We start from the raw sequence: 18,637 nt of genomic DNA on the forward strand, positions 1-18,637 counted from the left end.
TTAACTCACCGACGCACACCTTGGTTTAATCCCTCTTACCTTGTGTTCTTTCCTTTTCGCGAGTTATTTTGCATTAACCCACCTTGTCAGCGACAGATGCGTACCTGAAGGTGTCACACGGGGAAGGCTTCTGGGCCGTGGAGGACCATCTAATCCGTGGATTTATAAACTGACTGCATGAGCAATGAAAAGGCCAAATTATTCAGAATTTTTTTTGAATCACTGTAAAAAAAAAAAAAACTGATTTCTTTTGTATAGAGAACACTAAACGTATAATAAAAGTTGTTCAAAATCGACCCTGGCGGTGTAATTTGTTCATTTTCCTTAGTTGATGGGTAGAAGAGGGAGGTCAGGGGTTAATGACAGAAATGAAGCATTGGGTGTTTTGGGCACCAGACTGCATACACACAGAATTCGATGATACCAGCTCCCATCTTTTTTTTTTTTTTTTTTTTTTAGGGCCACACTTGAGGCTTATGGAAGTTCCCAGGCTAGGAGTCAAATTGGAGCTGCAGCTGCCGGCCTACACCACAGCCACAGCCACAGCCACAAGGGATCTGAGCCGCGTCTGCAAACTACACCACAGCTCATGGCCACATCGGATCCTTAACGCACTGAGTGAGGCCAGGGATCGAACCCACATCCTCGTGGATCCTAGTCAGGTTCATTAACCACTGAGCCACAAGGGAACTCCGTATCTTGAAGTTGGTTTTATCTTGGAAAACTCATTGCACAATTTGTGCCCAGCCATGGAGACATCCTGATTCAACACACTGCTTGTGTACGCGGGCACTGCCACCACTTAAGAAGTGCCCTGTTGGGAAGTGGGGAGAAGGGAAGGAATGTTCAGGGAAGCTCTGCCTCCAGGCCTTGCCTCCTTGGCAGCCCCGCCCTGAGATGGGAGAACACCAGCCTATGCCCTGCCTTGTGCCTGGTCCAGAGCAGACACTGAATATTGTTGAAAGAATGAATAAAACTGCTTACACCAAAAAACCCCTCTTAGAGGCACAAAAGACTCAAAGGAATCTCCATCCACAAGCAAACAGAGAGGGGAAAGAAACAGAGAGGGCTGTGTTGGTTAGAAGCACCGCTGAAGTTTCACCAAGCCTCTCTTCTGGATACTGTTGTGCAAATTCCCACTGAGAAGGGGCCCAAGACCTTCACCCAGGCAGGGTGAATGGTGAGAGATGCAGCACCCAGATCTTGTAAGCCCCTGCCCTTTTTTCAGGGTGATGTGGGGAATAGAGTGGTTCCTCTTGAGCAGAAAGATAAATAATCGTTTATAGGCCATAAGGGGAAATAAGGGCGAAGATTCCCTTGCAACTGCAGACCCAAATCTCTTGCACAAAGAACCACCAAGTAATCTCTCCAACCCACCTGTGTTTACTCTCCCTTCAAAAGTCCCCCTGAGGGAGTTCCCTTCATGGCGCAGCGGAAACGAATTCGACTAGGAACCATGAGGTTGCAGGTTCGATCCCTGGCCTCGCTCAGTGGGTTAAGGATCCCATGTTGCCGTGAGCTGTGGTGTAGGTCACAGATGCACCTCGGTTCCTGCATGGCTGTGGCTGTGGTGTAGGCTGGCAGCTGTAGCTCTGGTAAGACCCCTAGTCTGGGAACTTCCATAAGCCATGAGTGTGGCCCTAAAAAAAAAAGAAAAAAAAGAAAAAGTCCCCATGAGATTAAAATAGGACTTTATTCTTTTTTCTTTTATTCATGCAAAAGTCCTCATTAGATTAAAATAAGACCTAATTTCCAGGTCTGGCTCCTCTTGAACTGTTGGATAACTCGTCAGGTATATCAAGCAAACCTCTGAACCTCCCTGTTAACTTGTTGGAATAACAAGAAAGATCTTATCATTCTCAAGGTCACTGACTGTGTCAGAAATTTGCCCCTTGTGTCTGTCTGCATGGTCCCCCACTACTGCAAGGCCTGATGCTCAGCCGATGGTGCCCTGGCCTCCTGTGTTACTCACTCCCCCTTGAAAGCGCAATCAAAAAGGATCTTTGAAAATATAAATCTGATTATGTCACTCCTTTACTTAAAAGCTGTAAGACTGCTACAATACCTTCAGTTTGCTATAATAGGACAAAATCTAATAAACTCCTCAGTATAATAGAACTGTCATGATCTGCTCCTTACCTCTGCAGCCTTTTTTTTTTTTTGGTCTTTTTGGGGCCATGCCTGCAGCATTTGGAGGTTCCCAAGCTAAGGGTCGAATTGGAGCTGTAGCCACCGGCCTACGCCATGGCCACATCAATGCCAGATCCAAGCCACATCTGCCACCTTAAGGATCCAATGCTGGATCCTTAACCTACTGAACAAGGCCAGGGATGGAACCTGCCTCTTCATGGATGCTAGTCAGATTCATTTCCGCTGAGCCACGACAGGAAATCCTAGCCTCATTTTTTTTTTAACTACTACTCACATGTACCCTAAATTCTAGCCTTGCCAAGCTATTTCCATCTCCTCTGAGGTGCAGTGATTTCTCAGACATCAACTTTGGCAATGAACTTCAGCTCAAAAGCATCTATCAATAACTTACTCTGAGCCAACCGATGACATAACAGAAGTAGGATAGAGTTCCAGTCCTCAGAAAACTCCTGACTGTCCTGGGAGACACTCAAGCAAAAACAATGTAACAGTGCCCAGGACAATGGGCTCAATGACTGTGGGGGTCAATAAATGAATTATGGGTGGCCCAAAGCTGCATTGGCTTGGAATTTCCTCCTCTCTGTTGGAAAGGACAGGGAAGGAGGCAGAGACTGGAGCAAGGAGATCTCAGGCAGGTTCATCCACCAACAGACTCACTGGGAGCACTGAGCAGAGTGAACGCAGGCTCCCAGAGCTTAGAGGAGCAGTTAGTTATATAGGAAAAGGGGGAGTTTCTATTTTTAACACATTCTATTTTTAGCACAGATTTGTGATGAGTTGTAAGAAACAAGAATGATATAAGTTATATTGTTACAATTAACCAGTTTCTGCAGCTATTTTGGTCTTGAGGTTTTGTGATTCAGTTTGTTCCCAGACCATCTGGCTTTTGCCACATTTTAGTTCTTTTCCAATCTCCAGTTACCACCTAAAGCTCTTGCTCCACCTTCCACATCCCACCTCCCTCTGGATAACTCACCATAGGTGGAATTGCCGTTCACAACCAGGCCTTCTAACACCGGATTCCAGGCTCTTTCCTCTTTCCCAGATCTCTAACTGCCCTGCTCCTTAGAGATCATCTCTTGGGCTCTGGGAAGGCAGGCTAAGCCCTCTGTGTGCAGTCACACACATTTTTAACAATCAACTCAGTGACATCGACTCAGGAAGTTCTCGCTGATCCTAATATGCCCAGACACACACATATAACACACACACACACACACACAATATGCATCCACCATACACACACACACACATCCCACACACCCCCACACACACACACCACATGCACACACACACCCCAGCACAGTCTGTTTGAGATCCCCTCACTGTGCCCCCAGAACATCTATTTTATGACTCTCCCGGGGGCTGGCATACAATATGGGCTGTCTGTTTCTTTTCACTAAATTCCAAACATCCTGAGTGTAAGGGACCGTTTTTCCCTCTGTATCCTCAGGCCAGGCTGGCACACAGCAAGGCCAAAACGAAAAGAGTATGAATGTGGAGTTCCCGTCGGGGCTCAGCGGTTAATGAATCGGACTAGTAACCATGAGGACACAAGATGGATCCCTGGCCTTGCTCAGTGGGTTAAGGATCTGGCGTTGCCGTGAGCTGTGGTGTAGGTTGCAGACACAGCTCAGATCCCCTGTAGCTGTGGCTGTGGTGTAGACCAGCGGCTACAGCTCCGATTCAAACCCTAGCCTGGGAACCTCCATACGCCACGGGTGCAGCCCTGAAAAAAAAGACAATAAAAAAGAAAGAATATGAATGAAAGAGCAGATAAATGAATGTCAGAGACAGCTGTGCCTTTGAAGGATAGAAGTGGCCAAGCAAATTCGAGGTTTGTGTGTCACCCTCTTTGGATGTTGGCTACTTGAATTTTGCACTTGGATATGACATTTTCGGGGTCTGCCGGCCCATTTTTAGAGCAGGAGGCCCTGCTCAAGGGGACAGAAGTAAAGAGATGAACCGAGCATCTTATTTGGAATACGTCGACCTTGACTCAACTGAGGCCAAACAAAGAGAGGCCCACCTCCCTTCAGGGCCCCAGGGACCCCCAGAATATCTGTCATCCCTCATCCCCGTCGTCTTCTGAAGGCTGCGCCTCCCAGCCCATTAGAAATGCTAATCTCCAGCGCAGAGTTGGATTAACTGACCCAGTGGGAGGGGACAAGTCGTCTTCCAATCTTTATTAAGGGTGAAGGCTATTCCCCCTCTTGCCCAGCTGCCCCCAAAGGGATGGAATCTGGGAATTCATTATCGCCCCTCTCATCAAGGCAGTCTCTACCGCTCAAGACTATATTAGGTGGAGGCGGGCCGGGTGGGCCCATTTCAGCCTCCCCCTCCCCACTTAATGCATCAAGGCCCATTTGTTTGATGTCAGTTCCTGCTGGAGCACGGACCAGGCAGTGGGCCTCAGAGCAATTTGGAGCCACAGCTGCGGCCCAACAGCCCAGCCCCCACCCCCCAACCCCCACCCCTGCCCTAGAACTTGCCGCTGATTGGCCCCAGACCCCACAGCAGAGAAGCACAGCTTTGTGCAGACGCGCGGGGGGGGGGGGGGGGGGGAGTCTGGTAGGGTCCACGCCCAGACCCCGAGTCCTGGCTGGGGTTTAGGAGCTCATCTCACCCACCCGAAACGGGACTCCTCAGCCTAAAATAAGAGAACACAGCAGAGGGCGACCTGCAGCTGGTGGGGGGGGAGGGAGTAGTTTCTTCTGAAACAGAGTCACCTAGGGTATATTTCAAATCACAAGTGCCCTCCTGAATCCTATTAAATGGAGGGGGTCCAGGATTGATTTGGGTAGGGAGTTTGCAAAAGAATCCTCCAGGACAGAGGGGAGAGATGTTAGAACCCCAGAGCACACCAGGGCAGGAGGCGGCAGAGAAGCAGAGACAGGCAGAAAAAAGGTAAGAGTATGGTTTCAAAGTGTGGTCCTTAGACCAGTAGTGTCAGAATCACCTGGGCATTTATTACAAGGGCCACACCCACAGCATAGGGAAGTTCCCAGGCTAGGAGTCGAATCAGAGCTCCAGCTGCCTGACTACACCACAGCCACAGCAACGCTAATCTGAGCCGCATCTATGACCTACACCGCATCTCGGGATACTTAACCCACTGAGGATGGAATCGGAAGCCTCAGGGATACTAGTTGGGTTCTTAACCCGCTGAGCCACAACAGGAACTCCTGGAATCTGTGTTTTAACAAAGCTTCCAGGTGATTCTGAGGCAGAATAAAATTGGAGGGCCCTGGATTAGAGGGACCACAATGAGAAGCCCAAGCACTCGGGGATGGGGCCCTTCCCAGTGACCCCAAATGGCCAGTCAAATCTACCCAAGTGGTGAATTAGCTTTGCGTGGGTAGATGTTTTAACACAAACCAGCAAAGCTGGTGAATTCTACATGCAAGCTGATGTGGGGGGGGAAGCTGAGACCACAGGAGAATGCAGGGGTCAGAGCACAGGACCTCAGGAATTAGCAAAAATTATGGGAGAGACTGTGACTTCCACAGACCATGGAATTGGCAGGCGACTAAGCCATTTATACGTTGATGTCAAAGAGGCGAGGGGGCACCAGATGGTATTTGGGTCACAGTTCAGTTACATAAAGTGACTTAGGAGGAGAGTCACTAATAATGTGGCCGCCAGGCAACTGTGCGAGGCTGGCAGAGTGCTTCCCGCTTTATGCAAATGTCTCTTAACCTCATACCAGCCCTTTGAGGAGGTAGCTTTATAGCCTGTTACCCATGAGGAAACTGGGGCTCCACATGGCTAACTTGCCCAAGGTAGGTGACAAAGCCAGAAGGAGCTGCCAGCTCTGTCTGACTCTGAAACCTCAGCTTTCACTGTCACACTTGGGGCTGAACAGGCATCTCTGTGAAGAATTAGCCCTGGCATCGGGCTTCAAAGGCTTCATGCCAGATGGGCCCCTGCCAGCGCTTCCACAGGATCCAACAACAGTCCTTGCCTTCCTGCTCTGCTCTGCTGTCGTTGGACATGTGGACTCCTGACTCCACCCCAAGGGAGCCCAGGAGAGGTTGGGAGAGGCGTGTGGGCACCGGGCAGCCCCGGGTCATGTGATGCGGGGCTTCAAAGCCGGAAGCACTCATCTCTCTGCAAGTCGGCCCTGAGCACCAAAATAGGGCTGGGGACCTCAAGCAAAATACTTAACCCTGCTTTCCCTCAGTTTCTTCAACTATAAAACAGATATGAAGTTCCCATCGTGGTGCAGTGGTTAACAAATCCGACTGGGAACCATGAGGTTGCGGGTTTGATCCCTGGCCTTGCTCAGTGGGTTAACGATGCGGCGTTGCCATGAGCTGTGGTGTAGGTCGCAGACATGGCTTGGATCTGGCGTTGCTGTGGCCGGTGGCTACAGTTCCAATTCGACCCCTAGTCTGGAAAACTCCATATGCCGCGAGAGCAGCCCAAGAAAATGGCAAAAAGACAAAATAAAATAAATTAAAATAATAAAACAGATATTACAATTGTAGTACCTAATTATATTGTCCTAAGGATCAAATCGGTGAAAATATGAAAAGTGGGAGTTCCTGTCATGGCTCAGCAGAAACGAATCTGAGCAGCATCCATGAGGATGCAGGTTTGATCCCTGGCCTCGCTCATTCCTGGGAGCTGTGGTGAAGGTTGCACATGTGGCTCAGATCTGGCGTTGCTGTGGCTGTGGTGTAGGCTGGCAGCTGTAGCTCCGATTCGACCCCTAGCCTGGGAAACTCCATATGCTGAGTGTGGCCCTAAAAAGAAAAAAAAAAAGTAAGCATTATATGCAGAGTAAGCACTATATAATAATTTGTGAAATGTAAATAAGTGAATGAACCCCCCTTTCACTTTCCCCTTCTTCTGCCTTCTAGAATGTTCCCTCTACCCTTGACTTCTTCCTTCAAAAGCCCTTCCCATCCTTCCAGGCAAGCTCAAACCCCTCCTTTCATAAGTAGTTTGGCCCACAGGGCTGTCTCTCTCCAAGGAAGTTCTCTTGAACTTCCTGCGGGACCCGCAGTTCATGCCTCTGTAGCTTTATTGTACCTCGTGCATGCTGGGTGGCCCACTGATCTTTAGGACCCAGGGGTCCCCGCAGGGTAAGAGGCCCCTTTTGTATTCAAGCTGTCTGCATTACTGAATTTACTGCCCAGCTAGTGGTTTAGTCCAGGGGTATTGACAGGGGGAGCCGGGGGCAGGCAATATTTGTCTTCCTAAAAGCAAGTTTACCAGGTTCCGAGTGGTCGAGTGTAAGGGCCAGTGATGAGTACTGAAAGCTGGAGCTTCACTACAGCCCCATTAATTAACTTCCCCAAAGTCCCCTAAGTGCTCTTGTTTTCCTTTAAAGCCTGGGAACACTCTCTCGTTTATGGGAAAGGCCGGTCCATCTTTCCCCTCCCACCCTCCTCCCCCGCTTCTAGCTCCAGACTGGCTGTTAGGGCACAGCACAGCCTTCTGCAGGCAAAAGAAGAGGAGGCCAGATGTCCAGACGGCCTGGGTTTGTCCCAGGAGAGAAGGACCACAGGACAGAATTCAGCCAATGTCTCCCCCCACCACCCCAGGAGCCCTCACAGCCCTGGACCAGATGCTTTTGGGGCGTAGTTACCTTCCTGGGATCCTTCCTCTAAGATTTCGGCCCAAGGTCAGCCCAGGAGAAGCCACCTCTTCCAAGCCACAGGTGTAAGACTCTGGGCTCAACATGGACATCTCTGCCCAGGGAAGAGGCATTTGGCAAAGGCCATCACCGATATGATCAGTGCGAAGGTCCAGAGAAGCTCAGATCTGCCATCTTTCTCCCTCCCAAGGCCCAGCAACAACCTCCGTGAGAAATGACAAGCAAAAAGTCCTTCCTCCTGAACCGCGTGGGTCTCCTTCCCACGTTTTCCACGGGGCTGTGTCTGGTGTGGCCGGGAGAGCCAGGGCCACAGGCTGACTGCATGCTGGCTGGACTGGATGCTCAGAGGGGTCTCAGGGCGGTCTTTAGCCGGCAGGGTCCTGGGAGAGAGCCCAGCCCCTCTCAGCGATGTGCATGCAGCTCAGACCACAGAATGTAAGAGCGGCGTGAGCCCCGCTCCATCCCCTCACTCTGGAGGTTCCCTACATCAAACACTATATCCAAAATCGGTTCCCCACCACCCAGCGAATGCCCCGCCCCTGCCTTCTACACCAGCCGAGGCCTCCTTGGGGAAGCAGACTCCCCTTTTAAATTATGGCCAAGCAGACTGCATCTGAAAGGGCTGAGGGTTTTACTAGGGGAAAAAATATATATACACCCTTAGACTCATTCTAAAGACAAGAGGAGAGTTCCCACTGTGGCTTAGCAGTAATGAACCCGACTAGGATCCATGAGGACTCGGGTTCGATCCCTGGCCACACTCAGCAGTTAAGGATCCAGCTTTGCTGTGAGCTGTGATATAGGTCACAGACGCAGCTCAGATCCCACGTTGCTGTGGCTGTGGCGTAGGCCAGTGGCTACAGCTCCAATTCGACCCCTAGTCTGGGAAGTTGCATATGCCTTTGGGTGCGGCCCTAAAAAGATGAAAGAAAGAGGAAAGAAAGAAAGAAAGGAAGGAAGGAAGGAAAAGAGAGGTAGAAATAGTTTGGGATTTTCAGCTGCCCTAAACTCCCCCTGGCCCTCTCTCTCCCACCAAAGCAGACAGCTGAGAGCTGTGCTGGGTTTGGGAAATTTGAGGGTAGACGAGGCAATTTAATTCCCAGGAATCTCGTCCTATCTTAAATTGAAGACTATGTAGGTGTAACTTTAGTTCCCAGGAGCAGGCTGATCCCAGACGAGGGTGGAGCCTCTGCACCCCTTTCCCTTCCCCCAAGCCACCAACATCCCCCCCTTTCCACTTCCCAGGCTCCAACCCCTCTCCGGAGCTGTCAGGCACACTCTTGTGGGTCCATCAGTGGCTTTTAACGGAGCCCCCAGCTTTCATCCTATTAGTGAGCCAGAGAGTAATTACGACTTCATTAGCCAAATAGGTTCTTGGTTCAGAGACTCCCCTGCACAAAACAAAACACACACCCGCTTCCCTCCATCTGAAGTCCATCCCCTGGGGCACCAGCTAACAATGTAAGGGGCTCCAGGGAAAGCAGCTCGGATGGGGAAGAAGCGGGGATGGCTGGCCAGTGGGGATGGCTGGCCAGTGGGGAGGCAGCCGGCAGCCCCCCTCCTCCGGGTAGCATCTGTCAGCTGGCTGGCCCCCCGGAGAGATTTTTGACAGGGAGAGGGATGGCACTGCAGCAAATGAGGGGTGTGACCCCTTGCATCTGTCTGTGCCTCTCGCCCTCTGGCCCTGCTTGCCCCCCTGCTCGCCCCCAGTCACGGCTGGCCATCAGTTGATGGCCAGTTCACATCCCAGACTGGACGGGGCAACTGCCTCTTCCGGGGGGCTCTCCGGCCAATGCCCAAGGGCCTCCAGAGTGTCAGAGTCCCCACTCCCCCACCACCACCCCGTCTCCCATCTATACTTTGGCTGCTGCGGCTCCAAAAACAAGGAAGCAGAGGGTCTGCCAAGCAGGGACAGAGCTGCCTCCCAGGCCCATCTGGCTGGGGGAGCTCTGGCCAAGCCCCGCCACCAGACCAGGCAGCCAGGTCCCTGAGACCTGGGAGAGATTCCTCTGCTCCTCTGTCACTCATCTGGCATCCCACACCTCAGCATTAGAAAGAGTTTTCTTTGGATGGAAGGACGCAGAGCAAATCATATTAAGTGAAGTAAGTCAGAGAGAGACAAATATTGTGTGATATCACTTAGAGGGTGGAATCTTTAAAATGATGCAAGTGATTCTGTTTACAAAACTGAAAGAGACACCCAGACATAGACCACACAGTTAGGGTTAGCAAAGGACAAGGGGACGGGAGGGGGAATAAACTGGGACTATGGGATTAACAGATACACACTACCACCTATAAAATAGATAAATGACAAGGACCTGGAGTTCCCACGGTGGCACAATGTAAGAACCAGGTCAAACTCCAGAAAAGAGGGGTTCCCATCATGGCGCAGTGGTTAACAAATCCGACTTGGAACCATGAGGTTGCGGGTTCGATCCCTGCCCTTGCTCAGCGGGTTAATGATCCGGCGTTGCCGTGAGCTGTGGTGTGGATCACAGATGCGGCTCGGATCCCGAGTTGCTGTGGCTCTGGTGTAGGCCGGTGGCTACAGCTCCGATTCGACCCCTAGCCTGGGAACCTCCATGTGCCAAGGGAGCAGCCCAAGAAATGGCAAAAAGACGGAAAAAAAAGAAAAGAAGACAAAGACCTGCTGTATAGGACAAGGAACTATATTCAATATCTCGTAATAGCCTATAATGAAAAAGAATCTGTTTTTATATGTGTATATGTGTGTGTGTGTGTGTGTGTGTATAACTGAATCACTTTGCTGTGCTAACCCAAAACTAACACAATATTGTAAATCAGCTATAGTTCAATTAAAAAAAACAAAAAACAAAAAGAACAAAGGAAGAAAGAATTTTCTTTGAATCCAAATTAGCTTCACAATGCAACGCAAACCATCCCCCACTGAGAAAGTGCTAATAGTCCTGTTCTTTTCATAGGTTTTAGGAGCACAGAGTCTAATCTTCCTGCCTCTGAGCTGTTCCCAAAGAACCCGCTCTAGCCAACTCTTTCCCAGTTGCTCACAGACACCCAGTGTTAGTCTGAACCCGCCTACCTTCTCAGGTAAGCATCTGGGACCAGGCCACACCTGCTGTGGCCACGCCCACTGCCCACCCTCTACCAGGAGAAAGTGCAGGCTCCCCGCAGACCCTCGAGCCCATGCTTCTTTGTCCATGAAGCTTCCAGAGAGAGCTGGCTCCTTCTTCTGGGGGCTTTGCAAGTAACAGCTGGCGAATTCTCATTCCTGCTGAGGGCCCCTCTGCTTGGATCCTCAGCCGGCAAGATGCCGTCTGCTGAGGCTGGACCCGGAGGCAGGAGGATAGATGAATTGACCTCCAAACTGCCCCGCCACGTACCAGACTCCAGCTACGATGTGCAGCCTGGCCCTGACTCTGCCCGGACCCCGTTCGGTTGTGTTCTGTCCCGAGGCCCGACACCCCTGCCTCGGCCCTCCCCACCCCCCAACCCAACCCACAAGCAGCCCTGACGCCAGGCAGGAGGAGCCCCGCTCTCTGCCCTTCCAGGAAAGGGCATCCCCAGAGGCCAGCCCAGCGGTACCCGCGGCGCCCCTTCTCGTCTTCCCTGAAAGCAACGGTTCTTTTGTTAATTCCGCAATTTCCCAAAGTGCCAGGAGCATCTCATCTGACAGTCACAGCATCTGTTCCTCTCACTCTCCAGAAGGTTGGGTGGGAGCAGTGCCAGCCCCTTCCCTGCGACTCCTTCTGCCTGTTTGGGCACCCTGCTCACCGGGTCCCCTGGGAGCACCTCCAGTTCCTCTACATCCCTGGCCCTGGCACTCCTCCCTGTGGCCTTGACAACCATCTCCCCTTCCTGGACCAAACTCACCTGCTCAAGTGGATTGGCACCTGTCTCGCTCCCTGGGGGCAATAGGGGAGGAGGCTTTTCTTCTATTGGAAGCTCACCCAGGTCCCCTTACAGGTATAGGAGCCTCAGGGGACCAAGAAAAGAGGAGGCCTGCCCATTGCCCCCTCTCGTATGCGCAGTCTTTGGGCTGCTCATTTCCAGGTCCGCTGGCTCCTCAGCCCAAAAGACCTACCAGAAGTCTGCCCACCTCCCATCCTGAGAACAGCAGTTCTCAACCTCAGCACCACTGATATTTGGGGCTGGATGATTCTTCTGTGTGGGGCCTCCCTATGGTATAGAGTCTATTTTTTTTTCTTTTTTTGCCTTTTCTAGGGCCACTCCCGCAGCATATGGAGATTCCCAGGCTAGGGGTCTAATTGGAGCTGTTGCTGCCGGCCTTGACCACAGTCACAGCACGCAGGACCCAAACTGCTTCTGCGACCTACACCACAGCTCACGGCAACGCCGGATCCTCAACCCACTCAGCGAGGCCAGGGATTGAACCCACGACCTCATGGTTCCTAGTGGGATTCATTTCCACTGAGCCACAATAGGAACTCTAGTTTATAGGCTATTTAATATCATCCCTGACCTCTGCCCTCCCAGATGCCAGTAACATACACGCTCACACACACACCCCATCGAGATAACCAAAAATGTCTCCAGACATCACCAAATGTCTCCTAATTGAGAGCCACTGAGCTCAGGCAAAAACCAAACAAACAAACAAAAAAAGAACATAGACATCTGAGTGTTAGTAACTGACACCCTCCCTGTTTCTGATTCCCAGGCTCCAGGTGACAAAGGGATGCTCAAACTAGCCATGGGCAAACATTTTCTGTAAGGGCCAGTTAGTAAATATTTTCACCTTGGCACACCAGATAGCCTCTGTGCTAATTATTCTGCCGCCAGTGTAGCATGAAAATGGCCAGACGATACATCAGTGAAGAAGTATGGCTGTGTTCCAATTGATCTTTATTTATGAACATTGAAATTTGAATTTCATATTCTTTTCATGTGTCATAAAACATGTTTCTATTTTTTTCAGCCATTGGAAAATGTGAAACACATTCGTAGCCCTTGGACCCGAGGCTCTCAGAGGGATCAAAGCACCAGGACAGCCAGCTGGGGAGAGAAACAGCTAACTGTGGCCTCCTCTACCCTGTCCTGAACCCAGAGAAGAGTGGCTGACCCACTCATCAAGCCATTTAATAAATACTGTGCTGAAGGTGCAAAGATATAAGCTGAAGGGTGAGACACCCCATCCCCATACAGATGAGTGAGAGGAATGCCTATGAAGTGACAAGGGCACTGAAGCGGGCCACCTAGTGCCTGAGAAAGTTGGGGGTGAGTTAGGCCTCTGGGCCAATTCTTTCTTTTTTTTTTTTTTTTTGTCTTTTAGCCTTTTCTAGGGCTGCTCCCGCAGCATATGGAGGTTCCCAGGCTAGGGGTCGAATCGGAGCTATAGCCGCTGGCCTACACCAGAGCCACAGCAACGCAGGATCCGAGCCATGTCTGCAACCTACACCACAGGTCACAGCAATGCTGGATCCTTAACACACTGAGCATGGCCAGGGATCGAACCTGCAACCTCATGGTTCCTAGTCGGATTCGTTAACCAGTGGGCCACGACGGGAACTCCTTCTGGACCAATTCTTAAGAGCAAAGAGGATTTAGCTGGATGTACCTAAGGGAGAAAGACAACCATTGCAAACAAGGAACAGCACTAAGAGAGTGAAATGAGAGTCCGGCCCCTTCCAGAAAAGGCAGGAGGGTCGATATGCCTGGAGTGAGGTGGGGATACGCAAGAGGAGGGTTGAGCTAAAGAGGGGCCAGGTAACAATAGCCCACGTGTCACAGGAAGTTGCCTGGCATCAACCTGGAGGCAAGAGAAGCTGAAGCATTTTTAGCAGGAAAGTGACATGATCTGATTTGCATTTTAGGAAGCTCCCTCTGACTGCAGTCTGGAGAGTGACTAGGAGGGGGTGAGACTGAAAATAGGAAGCCTGGTGAGGACAGATGCTAAGAATTCAGGTGAGAATAGGTGAAGGTCAGAGCTAAGATGGGGAGGGGGGAGGTGGAGTGTCAGGGGGCATGCATAGGAGAGGCTCTTGGGAGACAGAAGCAGCAGGATTGAGTGGTTGGCGGACACAGGGGTGCAGGGGAGGGGGGTGGAGTCACAGAGGGTGTGAAGGTTTCAGGGATGCCATTCATGGGACAGGGAACCAAGGAGGAAATACAGGTGGACAGGGGCAAAGAGGGATGTATATCAGGAGTTCCCATTGTGGCTCAGTGGTTAACAAATCCAACTAAGAACCATGAGGTTGCAGGTTCGATCCCTGGCCTTGCTCAGTGGGTTAAGGATCCAGCGTTGTCGTGAGCTGTGGTGTAGGTCGCAGACACGGCTCAGATCTGCCATTGCTGTGGCTCTGGTGTAGGCCGGCGGCTATAGCTCCGATTCGACTCCTAGCCTGGAAACCTCCATATGCAGCGGGAGCGGCCCAAGAAATGGCAAAAAGACAAAAAATAAATAAATGAATAAATAAAAAAACGAGGGGCATATAACCAGAGTCCTCCCAAGCAAAGGAGCAAGTAGGATGTGTGTGTGCATGCGTGCATGTGTGTACACACACACACACACACACACGCTCACATCCATGATTTCAAGGAACTGATTTACATAATTGTGGGGGCTGGCAAGTCTGTTTTCTGTAGGAAAGCTGACAGGCTGGAAACTCAGGTAGGCACTGATGCTACAATTTGAGGGCAGTTTCTTCTTTCCCAGGAAAACCTTGGTTGTGCTTTTAAGGTCCTTCAACTGATTGGATGAGGTTAGGAAGCATCATCTCTTTCCTTAAAGTCAACTGACTGTAGATGTTAAGCACATGTGCAAAATACCGTCTCGGCAGCACCTGGATCAGCACTGATTCGATAACCAGCTGCTACAGCCAAGCCAAGGTGACACAAAACGGACCATAATGGGGGTGGGGCCAGGGTGGGTCCCATGTAGGGATGTGAGAGGCCCAGGAACATCCAAATGAAGACTCCTGGCTGGCTGACACAGGCCTGATGCTCAAAGATCCTTCCAGGTCCCTTTCACTTCTCCTCTGACCACGCCCTACTAGCCCCCCTCCCTGCCTCCAGGTCTGTGTCGGCTCTGTGCACTCCACCCTCCCTGCAGCCCCAAAGCCCTTGTCTCTGCCCATCTCTTGCTGGCTCTGACCCCTCTGACAGCACCTCCCCGCCCCCGTGCTCTCAGACAAAGCCCCTCCAGCGTTCATAAGGCTCCTTGTGGACTGACCCCAGCCTGCCCCCTCCAGCCTCATCCCTTCCTGGCGCCCTCGACCCCAGATAGGCCAACCAACTCCTTCTTCACACTCACCACGTGCGGCCTCACTGCTGCCTTTGCAGAGTCTCTTGCTTCTTCCTGGAGCCACACCCCCCGTACCCCCTGCCCAGCCTATGCCACTTACCCCTGGTCTACACCGTGAGCTCAGAGCCTTCCTTCAGGACTCAATTCAAGTGTTTTCTCACTAGGTCAAGGCAGGTACCTCTCCTCGAGACTTTATGCAAACCTGGATGACAGCTCTCACTGGATTGTTATTGTGATGATTATTTATTTGTTTGTTTTTTGCTTTTTAGGGCCACACCCACAGCATATGGAAGTTCCCAGGCTAGGGGTCGAAGCGGAGTTGCAGCTGCCGCAGCAATGCCACATCTGAGCCGTGCCTGCAACCCACACCATAGCTCATGGCAACGCTGGATCCTTAACCCCCCACGTGAGGCCAGGGATCGAACCCACAACCTCATGGATACTGGTCAGGCTCTTATCCCACTAAGCCACAAGGGTAACTCCTATTGTGATTATTCTTACATGTCACCCCCCCCCCCATGACACCGTGAGCACCTCACAAGGGCAGAGCATGTCTTATTCTCCGCAGCATCCCCAGCACCTGGTACAGGGCTTGGTACAAGAGGTGCTCACTACGTGCTCGGTCGATGGATGGATGGAAGGACAAATGGACCGCTGCGTGGATGGATACAGACTTCCAATTTAACTTTGGCTCTCATTTATTGGGCTCTTCTTTTGTTCCAGTCATTGTGCTGAGAACTTTAGGCCCGCAGTCAGTCCAGTTTCTCAGTTGCAGACAGCAGAAGCAGACTTTGGCTGTCACAAGCAGAAAGAGATTCACCCCAAGGTTATTAGAGGGACCACAGAATCAAAGGAGGCGAAAGAAGCCGACTCAGAATTGGGCAGCAGCCGAGGGAGGCTAGCCAGCAGAGACGCATCGAGGGCACGGCTCAGGGACAGCCTGTTCAGGACACCAGCACTAACATTGCCCACCCTGGACACTCCCTCCAAGGGTGCCAGAACCTTGGGATGCCCACTGCCCTCTCCACTGCTGTCCAACATGTGCCTCATTTATCCCCGCAGCCCTTTGAGGGAGATAATCTCAGCTCCATTCTGCAGATGAGGAAATTGAGGCTTAGAGAAGCCTCAGGTCACCAGCCAATCCATAGAGTGGGTGGGATTGGAATCAACAGGTGTCAGATGGCACAGCCCATGGCCCTCCACTCCACTCTGCACCGTCTCCTTCAAGGCGCACCACCCATGATCTTATATAAACGCACCTCCCTGCATTTATGTAAGTTCCTACACAGCAGCCCTGAAATCCTAACGTGCTAGCTTTTTTGGATCTATATATGTGGGGTATGTTTTGGGTGCTGACACAATGTAGTGGGAATATAAAGATAGCTAAGGCTGCACAAGAAGGCTGAGGATGTAGAGAGAGGGCCTGTGCACGGAAGTGGGTTGATTGAAGCTGCGTTCTGGAAGTTATACATCAGCCATTCAGGGATGCTGGAAAACAGGGGCCTGGCCTGAGGCTCAGGGAGCCCTGCAGAATCTGGCCAAGGACACCCAGTGTCCTCACCTACCCCTTTCTGGCTCCCGTGTTTTCTGGCTGTGCATCAGCCACCCTCCCCTGGCTTTGTAAAGAACCCTCAGGAGTTCCCGTCGTGGTGCAGTGGTTAATGAATCCGACTAGGACCCATGAGGTTGTGGGTCCGATCCCTGGCCTTGCTCAGTGGGTTAAGGATCCAGCTTGCCGTGAGCTGTGGTATAGGTCGCAGACGTGGCTCAGATCCTGGAATTGCTGTGGCTGTGGCAGAGGCTGGTGGCCACAGCTCCGATTAGACCCCTAACCTGGGAACTTCCATGTGCTGCGGGAAGCGGCCCTAGAAAAGGCAAAAAGACAAAAAAAAAAGAAGAAGAAGAACCCTCAGAGGCCACCACTCTGCAGCCCCGTCATCTTCACTAAAAGATTCCCCCACTGAGGATGTCCTCCTCAGACCCAGATGCCCCAGAGAGGTCAAGGGCAGAGCTCCAGGCAGGGTAGCCAAGCACCCAGTCCTGGTCCCAGCTCCACCTCTATCACCCCTGTGACCTTGGCCCCAACTTTCTGGCCTTCCGTTTCCCTATGACTCAATCCTTTTGCTGCCTCCCACCCTCCTACCTCCCATCTCCTACCTCCCACCCTGGCCAAATCGAGATCATAAAAAAAGATCTCAGGGTTCTTTGAGCTCTTTGGAGAGTCCACATCAATGCAGGGCATCATTAGCATCATTACTATTAAATATTAATAATGGCATTAGCTTTGTCTATTATAAGCCTGAAAAGATGCTCCGCGAGCCCTGGATTGAAATGGCTAAGAGAATAATTAGGCCCCTCTGGGCCGCAGACCCCTTCAGGCCCTCGAGCGGAATTAGGAAGGCAAATGTGGATGGGGTGGTGAGATTTCCCTTGCAGCCCCCTACCCGTTCATCTTGGCTCTCCCTGGACGCATAAAAATCATGTTTCTTCCAGTCCCCAACACCCTCACGCCAGGAGCACATCCCCCCTACCCTTCCCTGTCCATCCTGGACAAGGTGCAGCCCCCCCACCCCCACCCACTGAAACCTTCACCCACCACTCAGCCTCCTTCTCCCCCCATCTGAACAGTCACAGCAGTTATTCTCCACCATTCATTCACCAGCCAGCAAATAGTTGCGGGGTCTCTGCTAGGCACCAGGCTCTCAGCGAACCTGGGTAGGGAGGGGATGGGGTGGGCTGGAAATAGAGGCATGAATGAGACCATGTCTACCTTCAGAGACTGTGCAGTGGAGGTGATAAGAGCCAGTATCTTTTATGGCACTTGTTCATACAAAAGGTACTTTTTAGGAGTTCCCGTTGTGGCTCAGTGGAAACGAATCTGACTAGCATCCATCCGCATCGCAGGTTCGATCCCTGGCCTCGCTCCGTGGGTTAAGGATCTGGCATTGTTGTGAGCTGTGGTGTAGGTCGAAGATGAGGCTCAGATCTGGCATTGCTGTGGCATAGACTGGCAGCTACAGCTCTGATTGGACCCCTAGCCTGGGAACCTCCCTAAAGAGACAAAAAAAAAAATGTACTTTTTTTTTTTGGTCTTTTTGTCTCTTTAAGCCCACACCCGTGGCATATGGAGGTTCCCAGGCTAGGGGTCCAATCGGAGCTGTAGCTGCTGGTCTACACCACAGCCACAGCAACACCAGGTCCGAGCCATGTCTGTGACCTACACCTCAGCTCATGACAAGGCCAGATCCTTAATCCATGGAGCAAGGCCAGGGATTGAACCTGTGTCCTCATGGATGCTAGTCAAGTGTGTTAACTGCTGAGCCACTATGGGAACTCCAAAAAAAAGGTACGTAAAAAAATTTTGTTTAATTCACACATCCTCACAACTATTCTAAGTAAGAATGGGATTATTCCCATTTTATTGATGAGGAAGTGGATTCTCAGAGCAATTAAGCATCCTTCAGTGACCTGCCATTGTCCTCCAGCTAGGAGTGACAGAACCACCTGCCTGTCACTCTTCCCACGAGCTGCAGATGGACACTCCTGGTACCACTCTCAGGCTGCTTCCAGAAATGTCAGAGGCACAGAGAGGCCACACTCTGTGGCTCTTGAATCCCCCACTGTTCTGGGCAGAGGTG

Source organism: Phacochoerus africanus, chromosome 11 (assembly GCF_016906955.1).
Source record: "Phacochoerus africanus isolate WHEZ1 chromosome 11, ROS_Pafr_v1, whole genome shotgun sequence".
Lineage (NCBI taxonomy): Eukaryota > Metazoa > Chordata > Mammalia > Artiodactyla > Suidae > Phacochoerus > Phacochoerus africanus.